The sequence below is a fragment of the Tasmannia lanceolata genome, unplaced genomic scaffold (genome assembly GCF_043159265.1).
Source record: "Tasmannia lanceolata isolate RefF3 unplaced genomic scaffold, GAP_Taslan_0.1 ptg000003l, whole genome shotgun sequence".
Lineage (NCBI taxonomy): Eukaryota > Viridiplantae > Streptophyta > Magnoliopsida > Canellales > Winteraceae > Tasmannia > Tasmannia lanceolata.
Genome location: NW_027518680.1, coordinates 43,107,122 through 43,115,558, shown reverse-complemented (window position 1 = coordinate 43,115,558; position 8,437 = coordinate 43,107,122).

Here is an 8,437-nt window from a genome sequence, read left to right as displayed (position 1 = left end):
TGGTAAGGGGAAAATGAAATTGAGAGGTGAAAAGGGAGAAATGAAACTGAAAGGTGACAAGGCAAAAATAAAAAATAAAGGTGAGAAGAAGATGATTGAAGTGAAAGGTGAGAAGATGAAAACCAAAGTGAAATGTCAGAAGATGAAAACCGATGTGAAAAGTGAGAAGATGAAAAGCAATGTGAAAGGTGAGAAGAGTGAAGTGAAGAAGATACATGTAAGTGTATTTGATCTTTACAGTTTTAATCTAAGTTACTTGATAAAAGTTCAAGCTCTGATTATGTATGTTGTTTTACAGGATCCATATGTCCCTGCACGGACTTTGAGAGAGCGTATGTTCAGAGAAACAATTGATAAGATTAAGGTGAGGAATGAACGTGCACACAAGTGGATAAGTGACATTGCGAACGAACACTGGGCTAGTTTTTATTTTAAGGGGGATTGGTATGATGTATTGACTACAAATAGATCGGAGTGTTTCAATGTTGTCCTGAAGGATGCGAGAAGATTGCCGATTGCATCATTGGTAGAGCACACTAGACATCAGACTACAGACTTCATTCAAAAGCGTCAGAAATTGGGTCATAGTTGGCAAACAAAGTTGACTCATTATGCAGAAGAACGTATAACATTAGCGAGAGAAGAGAGCTGCCAGCATACAGCTTATCGAGTTGGGGTTCATGAATATGAAGTACGGTAGCTTGAACATACAGATGGCGTAAACTTAGAACTTCGCACGTGCAGTTGTCGTGCATTCCAAACATTTGGACTCCCGTGTGGACATGCCATGGCAGCCATTGGCATCACAGATTTTGATGCATACGATTACTACGAGAAATGGTTTCATGTAGAGAGATATCGGGATACGTACGCTGAAGTTTTACACCCGACACTAGACAGGACCCAATGGGAATTAAATCCCGAATCCTTGATGACAATATTACCGCCGATTGCAAAGCGACTACCGGGAAGGCCGCGTACGAGAAGAACTGATCGCGAATTGAAAGGTGGATTACATTACAAATGCACCCGATGTCGACAACTTGGCCACAATAGAAGAAGTTGCAAAGAACCACCCGTAGTAAGACAACAAGTTGACCAAACTGCTATTGGGCCTTCTTCACCCATACTCAGTAGGTCGGGCGTACCTTGCCAAGCTTCCTTCTTTGTGTAAGGGTGTAATTGAATTTTTTGAATGTTCTCAGATATTGTGATGACTTCTTTTTTGTTATTTTGTAAAGAATGGTTGTAATTGGAACATCAATACATAAACAATTTTTTTGGATATAGATATGCTATTTGTTCTCTATTTAGTTGTCGCTCTCCTACATCTAGACCACGAAAAGGGACTTATCAACAGTCAGAATTGGATTACCAGCACAAACAATAGGATTATCAACCAATTCCCTAGGTTGATAAAGCTCCTTGATGTTGAAATTCAGGTTATCAACTCCCTCCAAATAGGGCATCAACCAATCGGAAGTGAGGTTATCAACACACAAAATTGGATCATCAACCCATTCCCTTGGTTGATAAAGCTACTGGAATTCAAAATCCAGGTTATCGACTCCCCCAAAATAGGTCATCAACCAATCGGAAGTGAGGTTATCAACACATAAAATGGGTTCATCAACCCATTCCCTTGGTTGATAAAGCTACTGGAATTCAAAATTCAGGTTATCGACTCCCCCAAAATAGGTCATCAACCAATCGAAAGTGAGGTTATCAACACACAAAATTGGATCATCAACCCATTCCCTTAGTTGATAAAGCTACTGGAATTCAAAATCCAGGTTATCGACTCCCTCAAAACGAGGTTACCAACATTCGAAAGTGGGTGATCGACCGAAAAAAAAGGTTACCAACCATTTTCCAGGGGAGTAAAGCTGCTGGAATTGAAATTTAGGCTTACTAACCTCCCATTGTTTTGGGTGATTGACCTTGGAAAGTGGGTTACCAACCCAAAAAAGGGTCACCAACCATTTTCCAGGGGAGATAAAGGTTCTGGAATAGAAATTTAGGCTTACCAACATCCCATTTTTTTGGGTGATTGACCTTGGAAAGTGGGTTATCAATCTAAAAATCGGTCACCAACAATTTTCCAGGCTAGATAAAGCTTCTGGAATTAAAATTTCGAGTTACGAACCTCCCATTTTTTGGGTGATTGACCTTCGAAGGTGGGTTACCAACCCAAAAAAGGGTCACCAACCATTTTCCATGGGAGAAAAATATTCTGGAACCAAAATTTAGGCTTACCAACCTCCCTTTTTTTGGGTGATTGACCTTCGAATGTGGGTTACCAACCCAAAAAAGGGTCACCAACCATTTTCCAGGAGAGAAAAAGGTTCTGCTCTCAGAAACACAACATAGGACCATAGAAAGCTGTGTACTTAACCTGTAAAAATACACATTTCAACTTCAAACACACATCATATTCTGTTCACAAACACAAACACATCATATTCTGTTTTAATTTACAACTTCCCTAGTCATTCATAAACACAAACACACATGTTTAAAACCTGTTTAAATTTACAAGTTCCAATATTCAAATTGAAACACAAACACAAACACACTTCCATAAAACCTGCTTACATTTACAACTTCTCCACATTCATAAACAAGTTCACAATTGCATAAAACCTATTTCACCAACCAAGTTCTCCACCCATTAACAAACACAAATACACTTCCATAAAACCTGCTTACATTTACAACTTCTCCACATTCATAAACAAGTTCACAATTCCATAAAACCTGTTTCACCAACCAAGTTCTCCACCCATTCACAAACACAAACACACTTCCATAAAAGCTATTTCAATTTACAAGTTCTCCACCCATTCACAAGCAATTTCACTTGTTCACAAACAAAAACACAGACCATAACAACTTCCCTTGCCATTTAACAGTTCCCCTGCCATACTTTCCATCAATCTCCATTAAAAAATCAAGTTTTTACCATGATCATCAGAAAAAATAAACATCCATGAACATTAGAAGGTGTTCCTATATAAGTGTGCAGTCTCCAAACTCTCATCGTAAAAATCTCTCACAGAGTTGTAGCCGAAATTGAGGAATGTCTGTTGGTCCAAAGTTCAGTGGTTGACCATGGTAGAGATGCTCAATCGCTTTTAGGACAAAAGCGCTACAATTAACCCTGTATAAAAGCATGCATTGAATGGAGTTACCTTTAAGGTAACTACGAATGAGATAGGAATACTAACAAAAATTCGAAAGTTTTAAGTTTGAACCCACCCATTGTTCTGCTTTCGGAAGCCATCCATCTGTGAATATGGAAAGTCATCGATATTGCAACCCCGGCCCTTCAAATATTCCTTCATTAATGCTACCTGAATTTAAGACAACGAAGGAATATTGAGTGTTATACATATGGAAGTAACTTTAAATGTTTCGAAAGATGTTAATTTACTTACAGTGGGAGATGCTCGCTCCTGAAATGAGTCCCCTTCCATTGAGTTGAACTCGATCATCTTTTTATTCACCATATCAACAAGCACAAGAGCCCAATGAAAGTCTTGACAGCATGAGATTAAAAGCATCCCAATATCTTCTAACGGGATATGGTCAAGTGTACGATGCAATAGCTCGTTCGCCAACCGATCGGAGTCCAACTTATTTTTGTCATCCATTGAATCACGCCCTGAAGTATTATATTCCTGTACAATGAAATGAATTTTGTGGGAACACTAAATGATGGATAAGTTGTAAAGTAACATGTATAGCTACAAAAAAGCCTCTTACACGTACTGACGAAGAAATATATACAATCCGTCCAGTCAAGGCATTGCTGGAGGCGCACAAATACTTCCCATATACATCCAACACCTACAACTCAACAAAAAATCTTAATTACCTCAACCATGGGTACTGAAGACAACACTTAATTTAAAAAATGACACTTACTTGGCCACTGAGGACTCCTTTCAGGTTCCACAACGTTTCGAGATCCTCGGCCAAAACTTTTACCCCGTCAACGGGCTTGAGAATACGACTGCAAAAATATACAAAGGTTAGAGGAAGCAAGTATCTAACTTTGAATAATGGTTAATTGAAAACAAGTGTACTTGAATTGGGGGATTATCAACACTGAAAGTGGGGGATTATCAGCCTCAAAAGGGGTTCCCAACACTGCAAATGGGAGATTATGAACTACCTAGAGGGAGTTCTCAACACTGGCAATGGGGGATTATCAACATCCTAGAGAGGGTTACTAACACTGGAAATGAGGGGATTCTCAACACTGGCAATGAGGGATTATGAATCTACCTGGAGGGGGTCCTCAACACTTAAATTGAGGGATTATGAACCTCAAAAGGGGTCCCAACATTGGATATAAAGCATCCCAACACTGGAAAAGGGGGGTCCCAACACTGGAAATGGGTTCTCAACACTGAAAAAGGGAGATATTATCAATCTCAAAAGGGGATTCTCAACACCGAGAATGAGAGATTATCAAAAGGGGGTTCTCTACAGTCAAAATGAAACAAAATAGGAAAAAAAATAAAAAATTAAACCCTAGATGTGTAAAGACTTCCAAATAGTGACAATGAAACAATACACCACAAAGGTAACTTAATAGAACGAAAATAAAAAGTAAAAAAATATGAAACACAACACCCTAACATACCTGCACGATGGGGATGGGGGAAAAATGAAGCCCGCGCCGGAAAAAATGAAGCCCTCGCCGGAAAAATGAAGCCCTCGCCGGAATACAGTTGATAACGGAGGAGAGAGGTTCGGAATAGTGCAGGAAACCGCCCCACTCCAGGGAAAAATGAGAGATCTTCACGCCGGTCACACCTCATGCCGGAGAAGATGGGTTTCAGGTGGTTAAAATGAAAATGGAGAGAGTAAAAGTTAAAAAAAAGCCTCTGTACAGTTAAAAACGAAGAGAAGTAAAAACAATGAGTTTTTCTTCCTGAAGGGTATTTATGTAAAAGTCCATGTCAGAAAAGGTAAAATGACCTCCGTTCACAAACTTTCAAAAGGGTGTCACCCATTCACTATTTTGGCATTTTTGTGTCACCAGTTGAGAATTGTCAACGTGGGACACACTTTTGAAAAATTGTTAGAGAGTGATGAAATGGGGTTATCAAGTCTCTAAAAGGGAGTTATCAACCCTCTAAATGAGGTTATCACTCTCAAAAGGGGTTATCTACCTTCTCTAACAATTTTTCAAAAGTGTGTCCCCCGTTGCAATTCTCGTATTTTGATGTCCCCCATTGGCAATTTTTCCTTTATATAGTATAAAAAAAGTTAACAAGACGAGAGTTGTCTTTTCTCTCTCTCTTCCCTATGAATCTTTCAACTAAACCATATAGAAATCTCTAGATTAAAGAGTTAGGATCATCCAATGGAGATGATTTTCCTGGTATGACTTATTACGTTGGGGCCTACCAACTGAATGGCTTAGATCTCTGAATTATTTGTACCCCGCTATATTTAAAAAAAATACATACACCTCCCTATATAGACCAAATATCGCACATTTATTAGAAAATTCATTGCAACCCTTATTCCAATAACCAAACCTTTCATTTAATGGGGTCAATGTAAATAGGCCTTCCTCGAAAATCATCTCCATAAGATGATCCTATCTCTCTGATCTGCAGAGGCTATTCGGAGGTTTCGGATCATCGGCAATGCATATTTACGTTGGTGCCTGACTATAGACACCCAATTTTGCCAAGGTGATACTAATGACAAGGTTATCGCGAGGATGAGTCCCATGACGAGCCCAAAGCAGGCCTGTTCTCTTTCTCTCGATCTCTCTCATCGATTCTCGAAAAAGGAAATACTCCTCCAAAACGAATTTGTCAAAAAGTTAAGGTCCCGAAGCCCGTTTTCACACGGCAACGGCTCCACCAAAGAAGCCTATTTTCACACGGCATTCACCTAAACATTGAGTCAAAAATATTCAAAAATTGTGCACTCAATTTCAAAGCACGTGACTAGGTTCATTGGATTCTCCTCACCACAAGGGGCCCAACGGACCTGACCATGCACGATTTGGAGTCCAAACAAAAGAGTTATCATCTTTCAAAGATCCCGAAAACTCCTAGAAAACCCTAGAAACATGATTTCGGGTGCACCAAAGTTATCCATACCACTCCAAAGTGTGAAGTTAGGTTCATAGGATCCTCCTCGTCGCAAGGAATCCAACGGATCTGACGGTACGTAATTTGGAGTCAGAACAAAGGAGTTACAGCCCCCAAAACTCCCAAAAATCCCTGAAAATACCCAAAATGCCCCCCACCGACCTACTGGTGGCCCCTAAATCGGGGGGTGCGACCACCAAATCGTACCTTGTGATTTCACAATCGCAGGTTATGATTGGAAATCGCCCCCTGCAATTTGGCAACCAAGCCTATATATAGGGGGTAAGTCTAAAAATAATTTTTTTTTTACTTCAGAAAGCTTTTGTTATATCTCCAGAGAGATTTTTTAGTAAAAAACAGCTGGCCTTTTTGTTTCTTTGTTATCTTCAAGGAAACTCTGTCCAAGAACCTAGTTTCTTTACCCGAGAGAGAGAGAGAGAGAGAGAGAGAGAGTAGCAAAATACTTAGGGAGCTCATACTGGGCGTCAGTATTCTGTCGAATTTCTGAGGACTCAGAGGACACCCTTCAACTAGCGCCGTTGTTCTGCCAAATTTCGGAGAACTCAGGGCTATCCTATTCAGCTAGCGTCATTGTTCTGCCGAATTTCGAAGAACTCAAGGCTATCCTATTCAGCCAGCGCCGTTGTTCTGCCGAGTTTTCGGAGAACCAAAAGCTACACTGTCCATCTAGCACTGTTGTTCTTCCGAATTTTTGAAGAACTCGAAGCTACATCGTCCAACTAGCGCCGTTGTTCTGCCGAATTTTCGTAAAACTCGGGACTTCACCATCCAAGTAGCGACGTTATGCAACTAACTTTTCGAGAGGCCTCCTCGCTCCTTTGGTAAAATTACATTTATTTCCCAGCTTTCTGCATTTTGATTATAAAATCCGATATAGGGTATTTATAGGGACAAGGGCTCCTCTACCTCGGGTCCTGTAACGTAAACCCCGTATCTCTCTTTGTAAATAGGGCTACGTTCCCTCTCATTATCTCGCCACTCTAACTCCGGTCCTACCATAGACAAAAGAGATAGAGACGAAAGCCCTTGCTCTCCAATGGTGTTGGACAAACGGAGGGAATAAAATACCCACTCTTTTCTTTCCTGTATGCTTTGTCATTTCAGTTCATTTTAGTTATCCAGATTGAGGCCGTCACTACTAGATCCTCCAGGGACTCGAAACATGTAGTATATACCCTGAATCCGGAGAACGCTCAAACCGATTCTTTTCTTTCTTTCGTAAATCCCACCCATTTACGTACATGAATTAAGCCTAATCATAATCAAGGATAAAAAGTTAAGATTTTTGATAAAGTTCTTGAAAACCGCCAAATCAAGTCAAGAGACCGGGTTTACCCAGGCATTAGGGGTGCCTAACACCTTCCCTGAATGTAACCATAACCATTACTCAGATTTTTGTAAAGACCATACCTTAACAAATAGAGTAAAATTGTAGGTTCTAGGCCCCAAACCTAGAGACAGCTTCGGTTACTGCTCCTCCTATGAAACTCGAATATCTATCCTTGTTTCATTATAAAAGCAGACACGGGTCCGAGGCCCTAACATAGGTTGCGACTCTGAGACTCTCTTTTCTATGAAATCCGGATTCCGGTGCCAAGTTCACAGAAAACACAGACAAACAAACACCCCCCTTTTTACACGATGTGGTGATTTGGAGCTACCGAAAGGGGCCGAACAGGAAAAAATCGGTTCCCACAGACTCGTGACTCTGCTGGGGAAATGAGGTTATAACTCTAGAGTGACTTGGCTTGGTAGATTTTTAGAAAATTATTAGAAAACTTGGCTTTTTCCGCCTTCATTACGATTAATCTTAACCCTAGTCCCTACTTGCACTCAGGGGTAATCGTAAGTTGCGGGCCTTGCGGCAAGTTGCGGGTTGCGACTACTCCTCACAAGCGAAATAAAACAAGTGTTAGGTTTACTTTTTGTACCATATACTTGCTTCACTCCGCACAAGTTCGCTTGAGCCAATGCTCAAAATTGTCGTCAATTGCGCGAAAATGCCCTGGGAGGCACCTACGGTTTCCTATTTAATTTCTGTCAAACACTGCATACCATTTTTTTCATACCTATTACCCTCGGGAGTAACTAGCGCTTGGTCCGGATTTGTGGCATTTAGGATGTTATTACCCGGATTGTTGTTGGCCACGGTTCCATTTGACGTGAAAGCACCACCTCTTTACGCGTCATCCGTGTGGTGGCGTTAAAACGAAATTGTACTGAACTTCCCGCCGCACCAGGGCCTCTTGGTAAGGTTTGTTCATGCATTTCGGCATAAGCGACCTTCAAGCCTT